Genomic DNA, 19,251 nt, shown 5'->3' with positions numbered 1-19,251 from the left:
AGGAGTATCTACATAAAGTCATACAGCATCATATCTCATGTCAGCCCAAGAAGTTGGCATGTACCTTCAGTCCATCATGGCTCCTGGCTGAGTATTCTGATTATTTGACCTAAAAAACATTATGTCCCTTGATAGCTTGAAATGATGAGAACTGCTTAAAATCCCTATTTGGACCGTGGGCTGGGCCATCCTAGAGGAAAGCAGACCTTATATAGCCTGGCCTACACTATATTTCAACTACCTGTATAAATAATGTGTAGATACATTTATTTGAGACAGCAGGCATTGCCATCTAGGCAGCTTCTACGGCCTAGTCCAGCCAAAGGACAAGGCAGTTGTAATTTTCTACAGTAAACACATTTGCAACTGTAAATGAAATCAAGAGGAAAGGGTAATCATAAATATAATGCAGTCTACAATTAACACGGTAGGTAGTAACCCCATAATAAGCCTACCATGAATAACTTGCAAATGAGAGAGATGACTTGACTTACTACAGAACTTGAAATGGCCGGTAGCCTACGTAATGAGGCGTAGTCACTCACAGCCTCAAATTATGCGATGTCTAAACTCATTCTAGTAAAATATCATGGGCTGCCCACGGGTTGACAAAGATTAGCAACGCCACATATAGGCTGCAATGGAATGCTTCCCATCACAGTTGTCAACATTGCTACAGTTTTCAATTATTTTTGTGTTGGTGTTTTGTCACGTCGTTATATATGCCTACAGTACACACATGAAGGGAAATTATATCATCACGAAACCATGATTTGATCCTAACGATGTGCTGCGCGCTATCACTCGTCCGGACACCATGGCACATACGCCGTGTCCCTTTGGCGGTGGGCCGAGACACAGTGGTCTGTCCCCATCGCACCACGCGTCTCCTCGCCTCCAGCAACACCCCCTCTCCTCCTCACACACTGCCTCTACCTTCCCCTCCCATCCCGGGCTCTGCTCGGCTCTCTCTCCCCTCTCTATCACACATATACATCAGTATGTCTTTAGCACGGGTAGCGCTATACAGTCAGCGAGCGGAGAAGCCCGTTTAGTATTCCGAGCACAGGGGAAGAGAGGGAGGGAGGGGAGAGTGAAATACAAAGAAAAAAACAGGGTGAGAAGACAGAAAACACATTCCAAGACAAGAAAATAGGAAAGGATGAGAGGGGAGCGGAGAGATACCATATTGTTCATTTCTCCCTCTCAGTCTACCCCTCCGCCTTATTCTTCCATCCCAGGTGCAGTATTTGAGCCCATTTTCCTGTCTTGGGGTAGAGGGCGGAATGTTGATTTTTAACGCGTCGCATCTGAAAAATAGGCTAGTGTTTGGATGAAAAAGGCAGGTAGGAGAAAGAGCAGTCTCTGATACAACATAGAGGTATGATGATATTTCATTGTTGTCATTTTAATACACGCCTATGTGTCGTTATATAGGTTAGGCTACTGACCATAATATCCTGTGTGATCTTGTGTCACCGTATGTGTTATAGTCTATCTATACTGTAGCTATGTGCCACCGAACTGACTGTATGTCTGTCCGGTTCAAAGATACATTTTATGCATATTTTGTGCAGTGATGTGCGAATGTAATCTATTCTCATTTAATGTATAGCCCATTGGTTCGAGCGTTATGGCATGCATATAGTAGCCTATGTAGCCCACACTGTAGGTTATCTCTCGCGCAAGTGTGCAGTGTGCATAGCATGTATGTGGGTTTAAATGTCCACACGCAAGCACGCACACACACACACACACACACACACACACACACACACACACACACACACACACACACACACACACACACACACACACACATCATGAATAAGACAGGGGAAACATGTAGGAGCTGAAACGAGTGTTATTCCCCTCCACCCACCCCACCCCTCTCTCCTCTCCCTTCTCCCCTCTCCCCCCATCAAAGGCACAGTGGCTCTGGCTTTATGAGATAGACTTCCATAATTATGCAAATATGAATATGCTCATATGTAACCAAAGTCACAAGGATAGTCTCGATGGCTCACTGACTTTGACGGAAATGTAAGTGAAGTATGAAGCGAGGGCTATCCACGTGCACTGTGTGGGTGGTGAGAATGTTGCCATCTTAGTATTGGACCAGTGAGCTGCTCTGCATATATGGATGTGCAGCTTCTTCCACCGGCTCTAGTCTGCACAGGAAGAGAGCGGAACCAGTATCCCAGGGTTCCTCACTGGCCTCTCGCTCAGCTTGGTGCTCGCGCTGTGTTTCCTGTGTGATGTTATAGATAATTTAGACACTCGCGGGAGCAGGCCTGGAGCAGCAGAGAGCCCTGCATGCAGCACAGAAGACTTCAGTGTGTGTGTGTGTGTGTGTGTGTGTGTGTGTGTGTGTGTGTGTGTGTGTGTGTGTGTGTGTGTGTGTGTGTTTATGTGATGATGTATGGACATAAACAGAATATTGAAACCTCCAACGTCGGATAGTTGTACTAAAAGCTTGCCTATGGGCTGTTACAGGCCAGCCTGGAGTAACCTAAAGGCTGAGTCGCAGGCAGCAGAGCTATTACCTTTAGTCAATAGACATTAATACAAGGTCTTCAATCTTGGCCTTGTATTTCTAGTGCCATCTCACAGCCAAATACAGGAGGCAGTCCTCTTTTGTAGCGGTAAAGGTATTTGGTAGTATCTATTTACACTAGTGCATCAGTTTGACACAGTTGGATGAGCAGAGAGCACAGATGATATTGACCCAGACAGACATGACGCTGTGATGCACTGGCCTCGATAGGTAGGAAGTGATGCAAAGGTCCATGCCAGTGCTAGTGAGAAAAGGTCACGGAGGGCCCTGCATCCAGTGACTTCATCTCTTAAAGGATGAGTCTTGAGGTCGGAAGTGATAGTGCGCTTATAACACAAGTCCATGGAATACAGTAGAACAGACAGCACAGAACTGAGGAGAAGATGGTAGAGTAGATGAGAGGATGGTAGAGTAGAGGAGAGGATGGTAGAGGAGAGGAGAGGATGGTAGAGTAGAGGAGAGGATGGTAGAGTAGAGTACAGGATGGTAGAGTAGAGGATGGTAGAGTAGAGGCGAAGATGGTGGAGTAGAGGAGAGGATGGTAGATTAGAGGAGAGGATGGTAGAGTAGAGGAGAGGATGGTAGAGTAGAGGAGAGGAGAGGATGGTAGATTAGAGGAGAATATGGTAGAGTAGAGGAGAAGATGGAAGAGTAGAGTAGAGGATGGTAGAGTAGAGGAGAGGATGGTAGAGTAGAGGAGAGGATGGTAGAGGAGAGGAGAGGAGAGGATGGTAGATTAGAGGAGAAGATGGTAGAGTAGAGGAGAGGATGGTAGAGTAGAGGAGAAGATGGAAGAGTAGAGTAGAGGAGAAGATGGTAGAGTAGAGGAGAGGATGGTAGAGTAGAGGAGAAGATGGAAGAGTAGAGTAGAGGATGGTAGAGTAGAGGAGAGGATGGTAGAGTAGAGGAGAGGATTTTAGAGTAGAGGAGCGGATGGTAGAGTAGAGGAGAGGATGGTAGATTAGAGGAGAGGTTGGTAGAGTAGAGGAGAGGATGGTAGAGTAGAGGAGAGGAGAGGATGGTAGATTAGAGGAGAATATGGTAGAGTAGAGGAGAAGATGGAAGAGTAGAGTAGAGGATGGTAGAGTAGAGGAGAGGATGGTAGAGTAGAGGAGAGGATGGTAGAATAGAGGAGAGGAGAGGATGGTAGATTAGAGGAGAAGATGGTAGAGTAGAGGAGAGGATGGTAGAGTAGAGGAGAAGATGGAAGAGTAGAGTAGAGGAGAAGATGGTAGAGTAGAGGAGAGGATGGTAGAGTAGAGGAGAAGATGGAAGAGTAGAGTAGAGGATGGTAGAGTAGAGGAGAGGATGGTAGAGTAGAGGAGAGGATGGTAGAGTAGAGGAGCGGATGGTAGAGTAGAGGAGAGGATGGTAGATTAGAGGAGAGGATGGTAGAGTAGAGGAGAGGATGGTAGAGTAGAGGAGAGGAGAGGATGGTAGATTAGAGGAGAATATGGTAGAGTAGAGGAGAAGATGGAAGAGTAGAGTAGAGGATGGTAGAGTAGAGGAGAGGATGGTAGAGTAGAGGAGAGGATGGTAGAGTAGAGGAGAGGAGAGGATGGTAGATTAGAGGAGAAGATGGTAGAGTAGAGGAGAGGATGGTAGAGTAGAGGACAATATGGAAGAGTAGAGTAGAGGAGAAGATGGTAGAGTAGAGGAGAGGATGGTAGAGTAGAGGAGAAGATGGAAGAGTAGAGTAGAGGATGGTAGAGTAGAGGAGAGGATGGTAGAGTAGAGGAGAGGATGGTAGAGTAGAGGAGCGGATGGTAGAGTAGAGGAGAGGATGGTAGAGTAGAGGAGAGGAGAGGATGGTAGATTAGAGGAGAAGATGGTAGAGTAGAGGAGAAGATGGAAGAGTAGAGTAGAGGATGGTAGAGTAGAGGAGAGGATGGTAGATTAGAGGAGAAGATGGTAGAGTAGAGGAGAAGATGGAAGAGTAGAGTAGAGGATGGTAGAGTAGAGGAGCGGATGGTAGAGTAGAGGAGAGGATGGTAGAGTAGAGGAGAGGAGAGGATGGTAGAGCAGAGTAGAGGATGGTAGAGTAGAGGATAAGATGGTAGAGTAGAGTAGAGGATGGTAGATTAGAGGAGAAGATGGTAGAGTAGAGGATAAGATGGTAGAGTAGAGTAGAGGATGGTAGAGTAGAGGAGCGGATGGTAGGGTAGAGGAGAGGATGGTAGAGTAGAGTAGAGGATGGTAGAGTAGAGTATGGTAGAGTAGAGTAGAGGATGGTAGAGTAGAGTAGAGGATGGTAGAGTATGGTAGAGTAGAGTAGAGGAGAGGATTGTAGAGTAGAGGAGAGGATGGTAGAGTAGAGGAGAAGATGGTAGAGTAGAGTATGGTAGAGTAGAGTAGAGGAGAGGATTGTAGAGTAGAGGAGAGGATGGTAGAGTAGAGGAGAAGATGGTAGAGTAGAGGAGAAGATAGTGGAGTAGAGTAGAGGATGGTAGAGTAGAGTAGAGGATGGTAGAGTAGAGGAGAGGATGGTAGAGTAGAGTAGAGGATGGTAGAGTAGAGGATGGTAGAGTAGAGGAGAAGATGGTGGATTAGAGGAGAAGATGGTAGAGTAGAGGATGGTAGAGTAGAGGAGAAGATGGTAGAGTAGAGGAGAATATGGTAGAGTAGAGGAGAAGATGGTAGAGTAGAGGAGAAGATGGTAGAGGAGAAGATGGTAGAGTAGAAGAGAAGATGGTAGAGTAGAGGAGAAGATGGTAGAGTAGAGGATGGTAGAGTAGAGGAGAAGATGGTAGAGTAGAGGAGAAGATGGTAGAGTAGAGTAGAGGATGGTAGAGTAGAGTAGAGGATGGTAGAGTAGAGGAGAGAATGGTAGAGTAGAGGAGAAGATGGTAGAGTAGAGGAGAAGATGGTAGAGTAGAGTAGAGGATGGTAGAGTAGAGTAGAGGATGGTAGAGTAGAGGATGGTAGAGTAGAGGAGAAGATGGTAGAGTAGATGAGAGGATGGTAGAGTAGAGTAAAGGATGGTAGAGTAGAGGATGGTAGAGTAGAGTAGAGGATGGTAGAGTAGAGTAGAGGATGGTAGAGTAGAGGAGAAGATGGTAGAGTAGAGGAGAAGATGGTAGAGTAGAGTAGAGGATGGTAGAGTAGAGGAGAAGATGGTAGAGTAGATGAGAGGATGGTAGAGTAGAGTAAAGGATGGTAGAGCAGAGGAGAAGATGGTAGAGTAGAGGAGAGGATGGTAGAGTAGAGTAAAGGATGGTAGAGTAGAGGAGAAGATGGTAGAGTAGAGGAGAAGATGGTAGAGTAGATGAGAGGATGGTAGAGTAGAGTAAAGGATGGTAGAGCAGAGGAGAAGATGGTAGAGTAGAGGAGAGGATGGTAGAGTAGAGTAAAGGATGGTAGAGTAGAGGAGAAGATGGTAGAGTAGAGGAGAAGATGGTAGAGTAGAGTAAAGGATGGTAGATTAGAGGAGAGGATGGTAGAGTAGAGGAGAAGATGGTAGAGTAGAGGAGAAGATAGTGGAGTAGAGTAGAGGGTGGTAGAGTAGAGTAGAGGATGGTAGAGTAGAGGAGAGGATGGTAGAGTAGAGTAGAGGATGGTAGAGTAGAGTAGAGGATGGTAGAGTAGAGTATGGTAGAGTAGAGTAGAGGAGAGGATTGTAGAGTAGAGGAGAGGATGGTAGAGTAGAGGAGAAGATGGTAGAGTAGAGTATGGTAGAGTAGAGTAGAGGAGAGGATTGTAGAGTAGAGGAGAGGATGGTAGAGTAGAGGAGAAGATGGTAGAGTAGAGGAGAAGATAGTGGAGTAGAGTAGAGGATGGTAGAGTAGAGTAAATGATGGTAGAGTAGAGGAGAGGATGTTAGAGTAGAGGATGGTAGAGTAGAGGAGAAGATGGTAGATTAGAGGAGAAGATGGTAGAGTAGAGGATGGTAGAGTAGAGGAGAAGATGGTAGAGTAGAGGATGGTAGAGTAGAGGAGAATATGGTAGAGTAGAGGAGAAGATGGTAGAGTAGAGGAGAAGATGGTAGAGGAGAAGATGGTAGAGTAGAAGAGAAGATGGTAGAGTAGAGGAGAAGATGGTAGAGTAGAGGATGGTAGAGTAGAGGAGAAGATGGTAGAGTAGAGGAGAAGATGGTAGAGTAGAGTAGAGGATGGTAGAGTAGAGTAGAGGATGGTAGAGTAGAGGAGAGAATGGTAGAGTAGAGGAGAAGATGGTAGAGTAGAGGAGAAGATGGTAGAGTAGAGTAGAGGATGGTAGAGTAGAGTAGAGGATGGTAGAGTAGAGGATGGTAGAGTAGAGGAGAAGATGGTAGAGTAGATGAGAGGATGGTAGAGTAGAGTAAAGGATGGTAGAGTAGAGGATGGTAGAGTAGAGTAGAGGATGGTAGAGTAGAGTAGAGGCTGGTAGAGTAGAGGAGAAGATGGTAGAGTAGAGGAGAAGATGGTAGAGTAGAGTAGAGGATGGTAGAGTAGAGGAGAAGATGGTAGAGTAGATGAGAGGATGGTAGAGTAGAGTAAAGGATGGTAGAGCAGAGGAGAAGATGGTAGAGTAGAGGAGAGGATGGTAGAGTAGAGTAAAGGATGGTAGAGTAGAGGAGAAGATGGTAGAGTAGAGGAGAAGATGGTAGAGTAGAGTAGAGGATGGTAGAGTAGAGGAGAAGATGGTAGAGTAGATGAGAGGATGGTAGAGTAGAGTAAAGGATGGTAGAGCAGAGGAGAAGATGGTAGAGTAGAGGAGAGGATGGTAGAGTAGAGTAAAGGATGGTAGAGTAGAGGAGAAGATGGTAGAGTAGAGGAGAAGATGGTAGAGTAGAGTAAAGGATGGTAGATTAGAGGAGAGGATGGTAGAGTAGAGGAGAAGATGGTAGAGTAGAGGAGAAGATAGTGGAGTAGAGTAGAGGGTGGTAGAGTAGAGTAGAGGATGGTAGAGTAGAGGAGAGGATGGTAGAGTAGAGTAGAGGATGGTAGAGTAGAGTAGAGGATGGTAGAGTAGAGTATGGTAGAGTAGAGTAGAGGAGAGGATTGTAGAGTAGAGGAGAGGATGGTAGAGTAGAGGAGAAGATGGTAGAGTAGAGGAGAAGATAGTGGAGTAGAGTAGAGGATGGTAGAGTAGAGTAGAGGATGGTAGAGTAGAGGAGAGGATGGTAGAGTAGAGTAGAGGATGGTAGAGTAGAGTAGAGGATGGTAGAGTAGAGTATGGTAGAGTAGAGTAGAGGAGAGGATTGTAGAGTAGAGGAGAGGATGGTAGAGTAGAGGAGAAGATGGTAGAGTAGAGTATGGTAGAGTAGAGTAGAGGAGAGGATTGTAGAGTAGAGGAGAGGATGGTAGAGTAGAGGAGAAGATGGTAGAGTAGAGGAGAATATAGTGGAGTAGAGTAGAGGATGGTAGAGTAGAGTAAATGATGGTAGAGTAGAGGAGAGGATGTTAGAGTAGAGGATGGTAGAGTAGAGGAGAAGATGGTAGATTAGAGGAGAAGATGGTAGAGTAGAGGATGGTAGAGTAGAGGAGAAGATGGTAGAGTAGAGGATGGTAGAGTAGAGGAGAATATGGTAGAGTAGAGGAGAAGATGGTAGAGGAGAAGATGGTAGAGTAGAAGAGAAGATGGTAGAGTAGAGGAGAAGATGGTAGAGTAGAGGATGGTAGAGTAGAGGAGAAGATGGTAGAGTAGAGGAGAAGATGGTAGAGTAGAGTAGAGGATGGTAGAGTAGAGTAGAGGATGGTAGAGTAGAGGAGAGAATTGTAGAGTAGAGGAGAAGATGGTAGAGTAGAGGAGAAGATGGTAGAGTAGAGTAGAGGATGGTAGAGTAGAGTAGAGGATGGTAGAGTAGAGGATGGTAGAGTAGAGGAGAAGATGGTAGAGTAGATGAGAGGATGGTAGAGTAGAGTAAAGGATGGTAGAGTAGAGGATGGTAGAGTAGAGTAGAGGATGGTAGAGTAGAGTAGAGGATGGTAGAGTAGAGGAGAAGATGGTAGAGTAGAGGAGAAGATGGTAGAGTAGAGTAGAGGATGGTAGAGTAGAGGAGAAGATGGTAGAGTAGATGAGAGGATGGTAGAGTAGAGTAAAGGATGGTAGAGCAGAGGAGAAGATGGTAGAGTAGAGGAGAGGATGGTAGAGTAGAGTAAAGGATGGTAGAGTAGAGGAGAAGATGGTAGAGTAGAGTAAAGGATTGTAGATTAGAGGAGAGGATGGTAGAGTAGAGGAGAAGATGGTGGAGTAGAGGAGAGGATGGTAGATTAGAGGAGAAGATGGTAGAGTAGAGTAGAGGAGAGGATGGTAGAGTAGAGGAGAGGATGGTAGAGTAGAGGAGAGGATGGTAGAGTAGAGGAGAGGATGGTACAGTAGAGGAGAGGAGAGTATGGTAGATTAGAGGAGAGGATGGTAGAGTAGAGTAGAGGATGGTAGAGTAGAGGATGGTAGAGTAGAGGAGAAGATGGTAGAGTAGAGGAGAGGATGGCAGAGTAGAGTAAAGGATGGTAGAGTAGAGGAGAAGATGGTAGAGTAGAGGAGAAGATGGTAGAGTAGAGGAGAGGATGGTAGAGTAGAGTAAAGGATGGTAGAGTAGAGGAGAGGATGGTAGAGTAGAGTAGAGGATGGTAGAGTAGAGGAGAAGATGGTAGAGTAGAGGAGAGGATGCTAGAGTAGAGTAAAGGATGGTAGAGCAGAGGAGAAGATGGTAGAGTACAGGATGGTAGAGTAGAGGAGAAGATGGTAGAGTAGATGAGAGGATGGTAGAGTAGAGTAAAGGATGGTAGAGTAGAGGATAAGATGGTAGAGTAGAGGAGAAGATGGTAGAGTAGAGGAGAGGATGGTAGAGTAGAGGAGAGGAGAGGATGGTAGATTAGAGGAGAAGATGGTAGAGTAGAGGAGAGGATGGTAGAGTAGAGGAGAAGATGGAAGAGTAGAGTAGAGGAGAAGATGGTAGAGTAGAGGAGAGGATGGTAGAGTAGAGGAGAAGATGGAAGAGTAGAGTAGAGGATGTTAGAGTAGAGGAGAGGATGGTAGAGTAGAGGAGAGGATGGTAGAGTAGAGGAGCGGATGGTAGAGTAGAGGAGAGGATGGTAGAGTAGAGGAGAGGAGAGGATGGTAGATTAGAGGAGAAGATGGTAGAGTAGAGGAGAAGATGGAAGAGTAGAGTAGAGGATGGTAGAGTAGAGGAGAGGATGGTAGATTAGAGGAGAAGATGGTAGAGTAGAGGAGAAGATGGAAGAGTAGAGTAGAGGATGGTAGAGTAGAGGAGCGGATGGTAGAGTAGAGGAGAGGATGGTAGAGTAGAGTAGAGGATGGTAGAGTAGAGTATGGTAGAGTAGAGTAGAGGATGGTAGAGTAGAGTAGAGGATGGTAGAGTAGAGTATGGTAGAGTAGAGTAGAGGAGAGGATTGTAGAGAAGAGGAGAGGATGGTAGAGTAGAGGAGAAGATGGTAGAGTAGAGGAGAAGATAGTGGAGTAGAGTAGAGGATGGTAGAGTAGAGTAGAGGATGGTAGAGTAGAGGAGAAGATGGAAGAGTAGAGTAGAGGAGAAGATGGTAGAGTAGAGGAGAGGATGGTAGAGTAGAGGAGAAGATGGAAGAGTAGAGTAGAGGATGGTAGAGTAGAGGAGAGGATGGTAGAGTAGAGGAGAGGATGGTAGAGTAGAGGAGCGGATGGTAGAGTAGAGGAGAGGATGGTAGAGTAGAGGAGAGGAGAGGATGGTAGATTAGAGGAGAAGATGGTAGAGTAGAGGAGAAGATGGAAGAGTAGAGTAGAGGATGGTAGAGTAGAGGAGAGGATGGTAGATTAGAGGAGAAGATGGTAGAGTAGAGGAGAAGATGGAAGAGTAGAGTAGAGGATGGTAGAGTAGAGGAGCGGATGGTAGAGTAGAGGAGAGGATGGTAGAGTAGAGTAGAGGATGGTAGAGTAGAGGATGGTAGAGTAGAGTAGAGGATGGTAGAGTAGAGGAGAGAATTGTAGAGTAGAGGAGAAGATGGTAGAGTAGAGGAGAAGATGGTAGAGTAGAGTAGAGGATGGTAGAGTAGAGTAGAGGATGGTAGAGTAGAGGAGAGGAGAGGATGGTAGATTAGAGGAGAAGATGGTAGAGTAGAGGAGAAGATGGAAGAGTAGAGTAGAGGATGGTAGAGTAGAGGAGAGGATGGTAGATTAGAGGAGAAGATGGTAGAGTAGAGGAGAAGATGGAAGAGTAGAGTAGAGGATGGTAGAGTAGAGGAGCGGATGGTAGAGTAGAGGAGAGGATGGTAGAGTAGAGTAGAGGATGGTAGAGTAGAGGATGGTAGAGTAGAGTAGAGGATGGTAGAGTAGAGGAGAGAATTGTAGAGTAGAGGAGAAGATGGTAGAGTAGAGGAGAAGATGGTAGAGTAGAGTAGAGGATGGTAGAGTAGAGTAGAGGATGGTAGAGTAGAGGATGGTAGAGTAGAGGAGAAGATGGTAGAGTAGATGAGAGGATGGTAGAGTAGAGTAAAGGATGGTAGAGTAGAGGATGGTAGAGTAGAGTAGAGGATGGTAGAGTAGAGTAGAGGATGGTAGAGTAGAGGAGAAGATGGTAGAGTAGAGGAGAAGATGGTAGAGTAGAGTAGAGGATGGTAGAGTAGAGGAGAAGATGGTAGAGTAGATGAGAGGATGGTAGAGTAGAGTAAAGGATGGTAGAGCAGAGGAGAAGATGGTAGAGTAGAGGAGAGGATGGTAGAGTAGAGTAAAGGATGGTAGAGTAGAGGAGAAGATGGTAGAGTAGAGTAAAGGATTGTAGATTAGAGGAGAGGATGGTAGAGTAGAGGAGAAGATGGTGGAGTAGAGGAGAGGATGGTAGATTAGAGGAGAAGATGGTAGAGTAGAGTAGAGGAGAGGATGGTAGAGTAGAGTAGAGGATGGTAGAGTAGAGGAGAGGATGGTAGAGGAGAGGAGAGGATGGTAGAGTAGAGGAGAGGATGGTACAGTAGAGGAGAGGAGAGTATGGTAGATTAGAGGAGAGGATGGTAGAGTAGAGTAGAGGATGGTAGAGTAGAGGATGGTAGAGTAGAGGAGAAGATGGTAGAGTAGAGGAGAGGATGGCAGAGTAGAGTAAAGGATGGTAGAGTAGAGGAGAAGATGGTAGAGTAGAGGAGAAGATGGTAGAGTAGAGGAGAGGATGGTAGAACAGAGTAAAGGATGGTAGAGTAGAGGAGAGGATGGTAGAGTAGAGTAGAGGATGGTAGAGTAGAGGAGAAGATGGTAGAGTAGAGGAGAGGATGCTAGAGTAGAGTAAAGGATGGTAGAGCAGAGGAGAATATGGTAGAGTACAGGATGGTAGAGTAGAGGAGAAGATGGTAGAGTAGATGAGAGGATGGTAGAGTAGAGTAAAGGATGGTAGAGTAGAGGATAAGATGGTAGAGTAGAGGAGAAGATGGTAGAGTAGAGGAGAGGATGGTAGAGTAGAGGAGAGGAGAGGATGGTAGATTAGAGGAGAAGATGGTAGAGTAGAGGAGAGGATGGTAGAGTAGAGGAGAAGATGGAAGAGTAGAGTAGAGGAGAAGATGGTAGAGTAGAGGAGAGGATGGTAGAGTAGAGGAGAAGATGGAAGAGTAGAGTAGAGGATGTTAGAGTAGAGGAGAGGATGGTAGAGTAGAGGAGAGGATGGTAGAGTAGAGGAGCGGATGGTAGAGTAGAGGAGAGGATGGTAGAGTAGAGGAGAGGAGAGGATGGTAGATTAGAGGAGAAGATGGTAGAGTAGAGGAGAAGATGGAAGAGTAGAGTAGAGGATGGTAGAGTAGAGGAGAGGATGGTAGATTAGAGGAGAAGATGGTAGAGTAGAGGAGAAGATGGAAGAGTAGAGTAGAGGATGGTAGAGTAGAGGAGCGGATGGTAGAGTAGAGGAGAGGATGGTAGAGTAGAGTAGAGGATGGTAGAGTAGAGTATGGTAGAGTAGAGTAGAGGATGGTAGAGTAGAGTAGAGGATGGTAGAGTAGAGTATGGTAGAGTAGAGTAGAGGAGAGGATTGTAGAGTAGAGGAGAGGATGGTAGAGTAGAGGAGAAGATGGTAGAGTAGAGGAGAAGATAGTGGAGTAGAGTAGAGGATGGTAGAGTAGAGTAGAGGATGGTAGAGTAGAGGAGAAGATGGAAGAGTAGAGTAGAGGAGAAGATGGTAGAGTAGAGGAGAGGATGGTAGAGTAGAGGAGAAGATGGAAGAGTAGAGTAGAGGATGGTAGAGTAGAGGAGAGGATGGTAGAGTAGAGGAGAGGATGGTAGAGTAGAGGAGCGGATGGTAGAGTAGAGGAGAGGATGGTAGAGTAGAGGAGAGGAGAGGATGGTAGATTAGAGGAGAAGATGGTAGAGTAGAGGAGAAGATGGAAGAGTAGAGTAGAGGATGGTAGAGTAGAGGAGAGGATGGTAGATTAGAGGAGAAGATGGTAGAGTAGAGGAGAAGATGGAAGAGTAGAGTAGAGGATGGTAGAGTAGAGGAGCGGATGGTAGAGTAGAGGAGAGGATGGTAGAGTAGAGTAGAGGATGGTAGAGTAGAGTATGGTAGAGTAGAGTAGAGGATGGTAGAGTAGAGTAGAGGATGGTAGAGTAGAGTATGGTAGAGTAGAGGAGAGGATTGTAGAGTAGAGGAGAGGATGGTAGAGTAGAGGAGAAGATGGTAGAGTAGAGTATGGTAGAGTAGAGTAGAGGAGAGGATTGTAGAGTAGAGGAGAGGATGGTAGAGTAGAGGAGAAGATGGTAGAGTAGAGGAGAAGATAGTGGAGTAGAGTAGAGGATGGTAGAGTAGAGTAGAGGATGGTAGAGTAGAGGAGAGGATGGTAGAGTAGAGTATGGTAGAGTAGAGTAGAGGAGAGGATTGTAGAGTAGGGGAGAGGATGGTAGAGTTGAGGAGAAGATGGTAGAGTAGAGTATGGTAGAGTAGAGTAGAGGAGAGGATTGTAGAGTAGAGGAGAGGATGGTAGAGTAGAGTAGAGGATGGTAGAGTAGAGGAGAAGATGGTAGAGTAGAGTATGGTAGAGTAGAGTAGAGGAGAGGATTGTAGAGCAGAGTAGAGGATGGTAGAGTAGAGTATGGTAGAGTAGAGTAGAGGAGAGGATTGTAGAGTAGAGGAGAGGATGGTAGAGTAGAGGAGAAGATGGTAGAGTAGAGTAGAGGATGGTAGAGTAGAGTAGAGGATGGTAGAGTAGAGTATGGTAGAGTAGAGTAGAGGAGAGGATTGTAGAGTAGAGGAGAGGATGGTAGAGTAGAGGAGAGGATGGTAGAGTAGAGTATGGTAGAGTAGAGGAGAGGAGAGGATTGTAGAGTAGAGGAGAGGATGGTAGAGTAGAGGAGAAGATGGTAGAGTAGAGGAGAAGATAGTGGAGTAGAGTAGAGGATGGTAGAGTAGAGTAAATGATGGTAGAGTAAAGGAGAGGATGGTAGAGTAGAGGATGGTAGAGTAGAGGAGAAGATGGTAGATTAGAGGAGAAGATGGTAGAGTAGAGGATGGTAGAGTAGAGGAGAAGATGGTAGAGTAGAGGATGGTAGAGTAGAGGAGAAGATGGTAGAGTAGAGGAGAAGATGGTAGAGGAGAAGATGGTAGAGTAGAAGAGAAGATGGTAGAGTAGAGGAGAAGATGGTAGAGTAGAGGATGGTAGAGTAGAGGAGAAGATGGTAGAGTAGAGGAGAAGATGGTAGAGTAGAGTAGAGGATGGTAGAGTAGAGTAGAGGATGGTAGAGTAGAGGAGAGAATGGTAGAGTAGAGGAGAAGATGGTAGAGTAGAGGAGAAGATGGTAGAGTAGAGTAGAGGATGGTAGAGTAGAGTAGAGGATGGTAGAGTAGAGGAGAAGATGGTAGAGTAGATGAGAGGATGGTAGAGTAGAGTAAAGGATGGTAGAGTAGAGAATGGTAGAGTAGAGTAGAGGATGGTAGAGTAGAGTAGAGGATGGTAGAGTAGAGGAGAAGATGGTAGAGTAGAGGAGAAGATGGTAGAGTAGAGGATGGTAGAGTAGAGTAGAGGATGGTAGAGTAGAGGATGGTAGAGTAGAGGAGAAGATGGTAGAGTAGATGAGAGGATGGTAGAGTAGAGTAAAGGATGGTAGAGCAGAGGAGAAGATGGTAGAGTAGAGGAGAGGATGGTAGAGTAGAGTAAAGGATGGTAGAGTAGAGGAGAAGATGGTAGAGTAGAGGAGAAGATGGTAGAGTAGAGTAAAGGATGGTAGATTAGAGGAGAGGATGGTAGAGTAGAGGAGAAGATGGTGGAGTAGAGGAGAGGATGGTAGATTAGAGGAGAAGATGGTAGAGTAGAGGAGAGGAGAGGATGGTAGAGTAGAGTAGAGGATGGTAGAGTAGAGGAGAGGATGGTAGAGTAGAGGAGAGGATGGTAGAGTAGCGGAGAGGATGGTACAGTAGAGGAGAGGAGAGTATGGTAGATTAGAGGAGAGGATGTTAGAGTAGAGGAGAAGATGGTAGAGTAGAGGAGAAGATGGTAGAGTAGAGGATGGTAGAGTAGAGTAAAGGATGGTAGAGTAGAGGAGAGGATGGTAGAGTAGAGTAGAGGATGGTAGAGTAGCGGAGAAGATGGTAGAGTAGAGGAGAGGATGCTAGAGTAGAGTAAAGGATGGTAGAGCAGAGGAGAAGATGGTAGAGTACAGGATGGTAGAGTAGAGGAGAAGATGGTAGAGTAGATGAGAGGATGGTAGAGTAAAGTAAAGGATGGTAGAGTAGAGGATAAGATGGTAGAGTAGAGGAGAAGATGGTAGAGTAGAGTAAAGGAGAGGATTGTAGAGTAGAGGAGAGGATGGTAGAGTAGAGGAGAAGATGGTAGAGTAGAGGAGAAGATAGTGGAGTAGAGTAGAGGATGGTAGAGTAGAGTAGAGGATGGTAGAGTAGAGGAGAGGATGGTAGAGTAGAGTATGGTAGAGTAGAGTAGAGGAGAGGATTGTAGAGTAGGGGAGAGGATGGTAGAGTTGAGGAGAAGATGGTAGAGTAGAGTATGGTAGAGTAGAGTAGAGGAGAGGATTGTAGAGTAGAGGAGAGGATGGTAGAGTAGAGGAGAGGATGGTAGAGTAGAGGAGAAGATGGTAGAGTAGAGTATGGTAGAGTAGAGTAGAGGAGAGGATTGTAGAGTAGAGTAGAGGATGGTAGAGTAGAGTATGGTAGAGTAGAGTAGAGGAGAGGATTGTAGAGTAGAGGAGAGGATGGTAGAGTAGAGGAGAAGATGGTAGAGTAGAGTAGAGGATGGTAGAGTAGAGTAGAGGATGGTAGAGTAGAGTATGGTAGAGTAGAGTAGAGGAGAGGATTGTAGAGTAGAGGAGAGGATGGTAGAGTAGAGGAGAAGATGGTAGAGTAGAGTATGGTAGAGTAGAGGAGAGGAGAGGATTGTAGAGTAGAGGAGAGGATGGTAGAGTAGAGGAGAAGATGGTAGAGTAGAGGAGAAGATAGTGGAGTAGAGTAGAGGATGGTAGAGTAGAGTAAATGATGGTAGAGTAGAGGAGAGGATGGTAGAGTAGAGGATGGTAGAGTAGAGGAGAAGATGGTAGATTAGAGGAGAAGATGGTAGAGTAGAGGATGGTAGAGTAGAGGAGAAGATGGTAGAGTAGAGGATGGTAGAGTAGAGGAGAAGATGGTAGAGTAGAGGAGAAGATGGTAGAGGAGAAGATGGTAGAGTAGAAGAGAAGATGGTAGAGTAGAGGAGAAGATGGTAGAGTAGAGGATGGTAGAGTAGAGGAGAAGATGGTAGAGTAGAGGAGAAGATGGTAGAGTAGAGTAGAGGATGGTAGAGTAGAGTAGAGGATGGTAGAGTAGAGGAGAGAATGGTAGAGTAGAGGAGAAGATGGTAGAGTAGAGGAGAAGATGGTAGAGTAGAGTAGAGGATGGTAGAGTAGAGTAGAGGATGGTAGAGTAGAGGAGAAGATGGTAGAGTAGATGAGAGGATGGTAGAGTAGAGTAAAGGATGGTAGAGTAGAGAATGGTAGAGTAGAGTAGAGGATGGTAGAGTAGAGTAGAGGATGGTAGAGTAGAGGAGAAGATGGTAGAGTAGAGGAGAAGATGGTAGAGTAGAGGATGGTAGAGTAGAGTAGAGGATGGTAGAGTAGAGGATGGTAGAGTAGAGGAGAAGATGGTAGAGTAGATGAGAGGATGGTAGAGTAGAGTAAAGGATGGTAGAGCAGAGGAGAAGATGGTAGAGTAGAGGAGAGGATGGTAGAGTAGAGTAAAGGATGGTAGAGTAGAGGAGAAGATGGTAGAGTAGAGGAGAAGATGGTAGAGTAGAGTAAAGGATGGTAGATTAGAGGAGAGGATGGTAGAGTAGAGGAGAAGATGGTGGAGTAGAGGAGAGGATGGTAGATTAGAGGAGAAGATGGTAGAGTAGAGGAGAGGAGAGGATGGTAGAGTAGAGTAGAGGATGGTAGAGTAGAGGAGAGGATGGTAGAGTAGAGGAGAGGATGGTAGAGTAGAGGAGAGGATGGTACAGTAGAGGAGAGGAGAGTATGGTAGATTAGAGGAGAGGATGTTAGAGTAGAGGAGAAGATGGTAGAGTAGAGGAGAAGATGGTAGAGTAGAGGATGGTAGAGTAGAGTAAAGGATGGTAGAGTAGAGGAGAGGATGGTAGAGTAGAGTAGAGGATGGTAGAGTAGCGGAGAAGATGGTAGAGTAGAGGAGAGGATGCTAGAGTAGAGTAAAGGATGGTAGAGCAGAGGAGAAGATGGTAGAGTACAGGATGGTAGAGTAGAGGAGAAGATGGTAGATTAGATGAGAGGATGGTAGAGTAAAGTAAAGGATGGTAGAGTAGAGGATAAGATGGTAGAGTAGAGGAGAAGATGGTAGAGTAGAGTAAAGGATGGTAGAGTAGAGGAGAGGATGGTAGAGTAGAGGAGAAGATGGTAGAGTAGATGAGAGGAAGGTAGAGTAGAGTAGAGGATGGTAGAGTAGAGTATGGTAGAGTAGAGTAGAGGAGAGGATTGTAGAGTAGAGGAGAGGATGGTAGAGTAGAGGAGAAGATGGTAGAGTAGAGGAGAAGATGGTAGAGTAGATTAGAGGATGGTAGAGTAGAGTAAAGGATGGTAGAGTAGAGGAGAGGATGTTAGAGTAGAGGATGGTAGAGTAGAGGAGAAGATTGTAGAGTAGAGGATGGTAGAGTAGGGGAGAGGATGGTAGAGTTGAGGAGAAGATGGTAGAGTAGAGTATGGTAGAGTAGAGTAGAGGAGAGGATTGTAGAGTAGAGGAGAGGATGGTAGAGTAGAGGAGAGGATGGTAGAGTAGAGGAGAAGATGGTAGAGTAGAGTATGGTAGAGTAGAGTAGAGGAGAGGATTGTAGAGTAGAGTAGAGGATGGTAGAGTAGAGTATGGTAGAGTAGAGTAGAGGAGAGGATTGTAGAGTAGAGGAGAGGATGGTAGAGTAGAGGAGAAGATGGTAGAGTAGAGTAGAGGATGGTAGAGTAGAGTAGAGGATGGTAGAGTAGAGTATGGTAGAGTAGAGTAGAGGAGAGGATTGTAGAGTAGAGGAGAGGATGGTAGAGTAGAGGAGAAGATGGTAGAGTAGAGGAGAAGATGGTAGAGTAGATTAGAGGATGGTAGAGTAGAGTAAAGGATGGTAGAGTAGAGGAGATGATGTTAGAGTAGAGGATGGTAGAGTAGAGGAGAAGATTGTAGAGTAGAGGATGGTAGAGTAGAGGAGAAGATGGTAGAGTAGATGATGGTAGAGTAGAGGAGAAGATGGTAGAGTAGAGGAGAAGATAGTAGAGTAGAGTAGAGGATGGTAGAGTAGAGTAAATGATGGTAGAGTAGAGGAGAGGATGTTAGAGTAGAGGAGAAGATGGTAGATTAGAGGAGAAGATGGTAGAGTAGAGGATGGTAGAGTAGAGGAGAAGATGGTAGAGTAGAGGATGGTAGAGTAGAGGAGAAGATGGTAGAGTAGAGGAGAAGATGGTAGAGTAGAGGAGAAGATGGTAGAGGAGAAGATGGTAGAGTAGAAGAGAAGATGGTAGAGTAGAGGAGAAGATGGTAGAGTAGAGGATGGTAGAGTAGAGGAGAAGATGGTAGAGTAGAGGAGAAGATGGTAGAGTAGAGGATGGTAGAGTAGAGTAGAGGATGGTAGAGTAGAGGAGAAGATGGTAGAGTAGAGGAGAAGATGGTAGAGTAGAGGATGGTAGAGTAGAGGAGAGGATGGTAGAGTAGAGGAGAAGATGGTAGAGTAGATGAGAGGATGGTAGAGTAGAGTAAAGGATGGTAGAGCAGAGGAGAAGATGGTAGAGTAGAGGAGAGGATGGTAGAGTAGAGTAAAGGATGGTAGAGTAGAGGAGAAGATGGTAGAGTAGAGGAGAAGATGGTAGAGTAGAGTAAAGGATGGTAGATTATAGGAGAGGATGATAGAGCAGAGGAGAAGATGGTAGAGTAGAGGATGGTAGAGTAGAGGAGAAGATGGTAGAGTAGAGGATGGTAGAGTAGAGGAGAAGATGGTAGAGTAGAGGAGAAGATAGTAGAGTAGAGTAGAGGATGGTAGAGTAGAGTAAATGATTGTAGAGTAGAGGAGAGGATGTTAGAGTAGAGGAGAAGATGGTAGATTAGAGGAGAAGATGGTAGATTAGAGGATGGTAGAGTAGAGGAGAAGATGGTAGAGGAGAAGATGGTAGAGTAGAGGAGAAGATGGTAGAGTAGAGGAGAAGATGGTAGAAGAGAAGATGGTAGAGTAGAAGAGAGGATGGTAGAGTAGAGTAAAGGATGGTAGAGCAGAGGAGAAGATGGTAGAGTAGAGGAGAGGATGGTAGAGTAGAGTAAAGGATGGTAGAGTAGAGGAGAAGATGGTAGAGTA

General features: G+C 45.5%; 1 protein-coding gene across 2 annotated transcripts in view; it reads left to right on the top strand.

The window, feature by feature from the left end:
- The first annotated feature begins 984 nt into the window (after nucleotides 1–984).
- LOC110486656 (synaptotagmin III) overlaps nucleotides 985–19,251 on the top strand; it is a 60,812-nt gene continuing 42,545 nt past the window's right edge. The window contains exon 1 of one of the 2 annotated variants that reach the window (XM_036941376.1): nucleotides 985–1,241. The gene's annotated coding sequence lies outside the window, so the exon portion shown is untranslated. Of the gene's footprint in view, nucleotides 1,382–19,251 lie in introns of both variants that reach the window. The other variant, XM_036941377.1, reaches the window with a different exon arrangement.

The sequence above is a fragment of the Oncorhynchus mykiss genome, chromosome 13 (assembly GCF_013265735.2).
Source record: "Oncorhynchus mykiss isolate Arlee chromosome 13, USDA_OmykA_1.1, whole genome shotgun sequence".
In the NCBI taxonomy this organism is placed as follows: Eukaryota; Metazoa; Chordata; class Actinopteri; order Salmoniformes; family Salmonidae; genus Oncorhynchus; species Oncorhynchus mykiss.
Note: the sequence above shows the minus strand (reverse complement) of the source record. Positions and strands in the feature narration are given on the sequence as shown.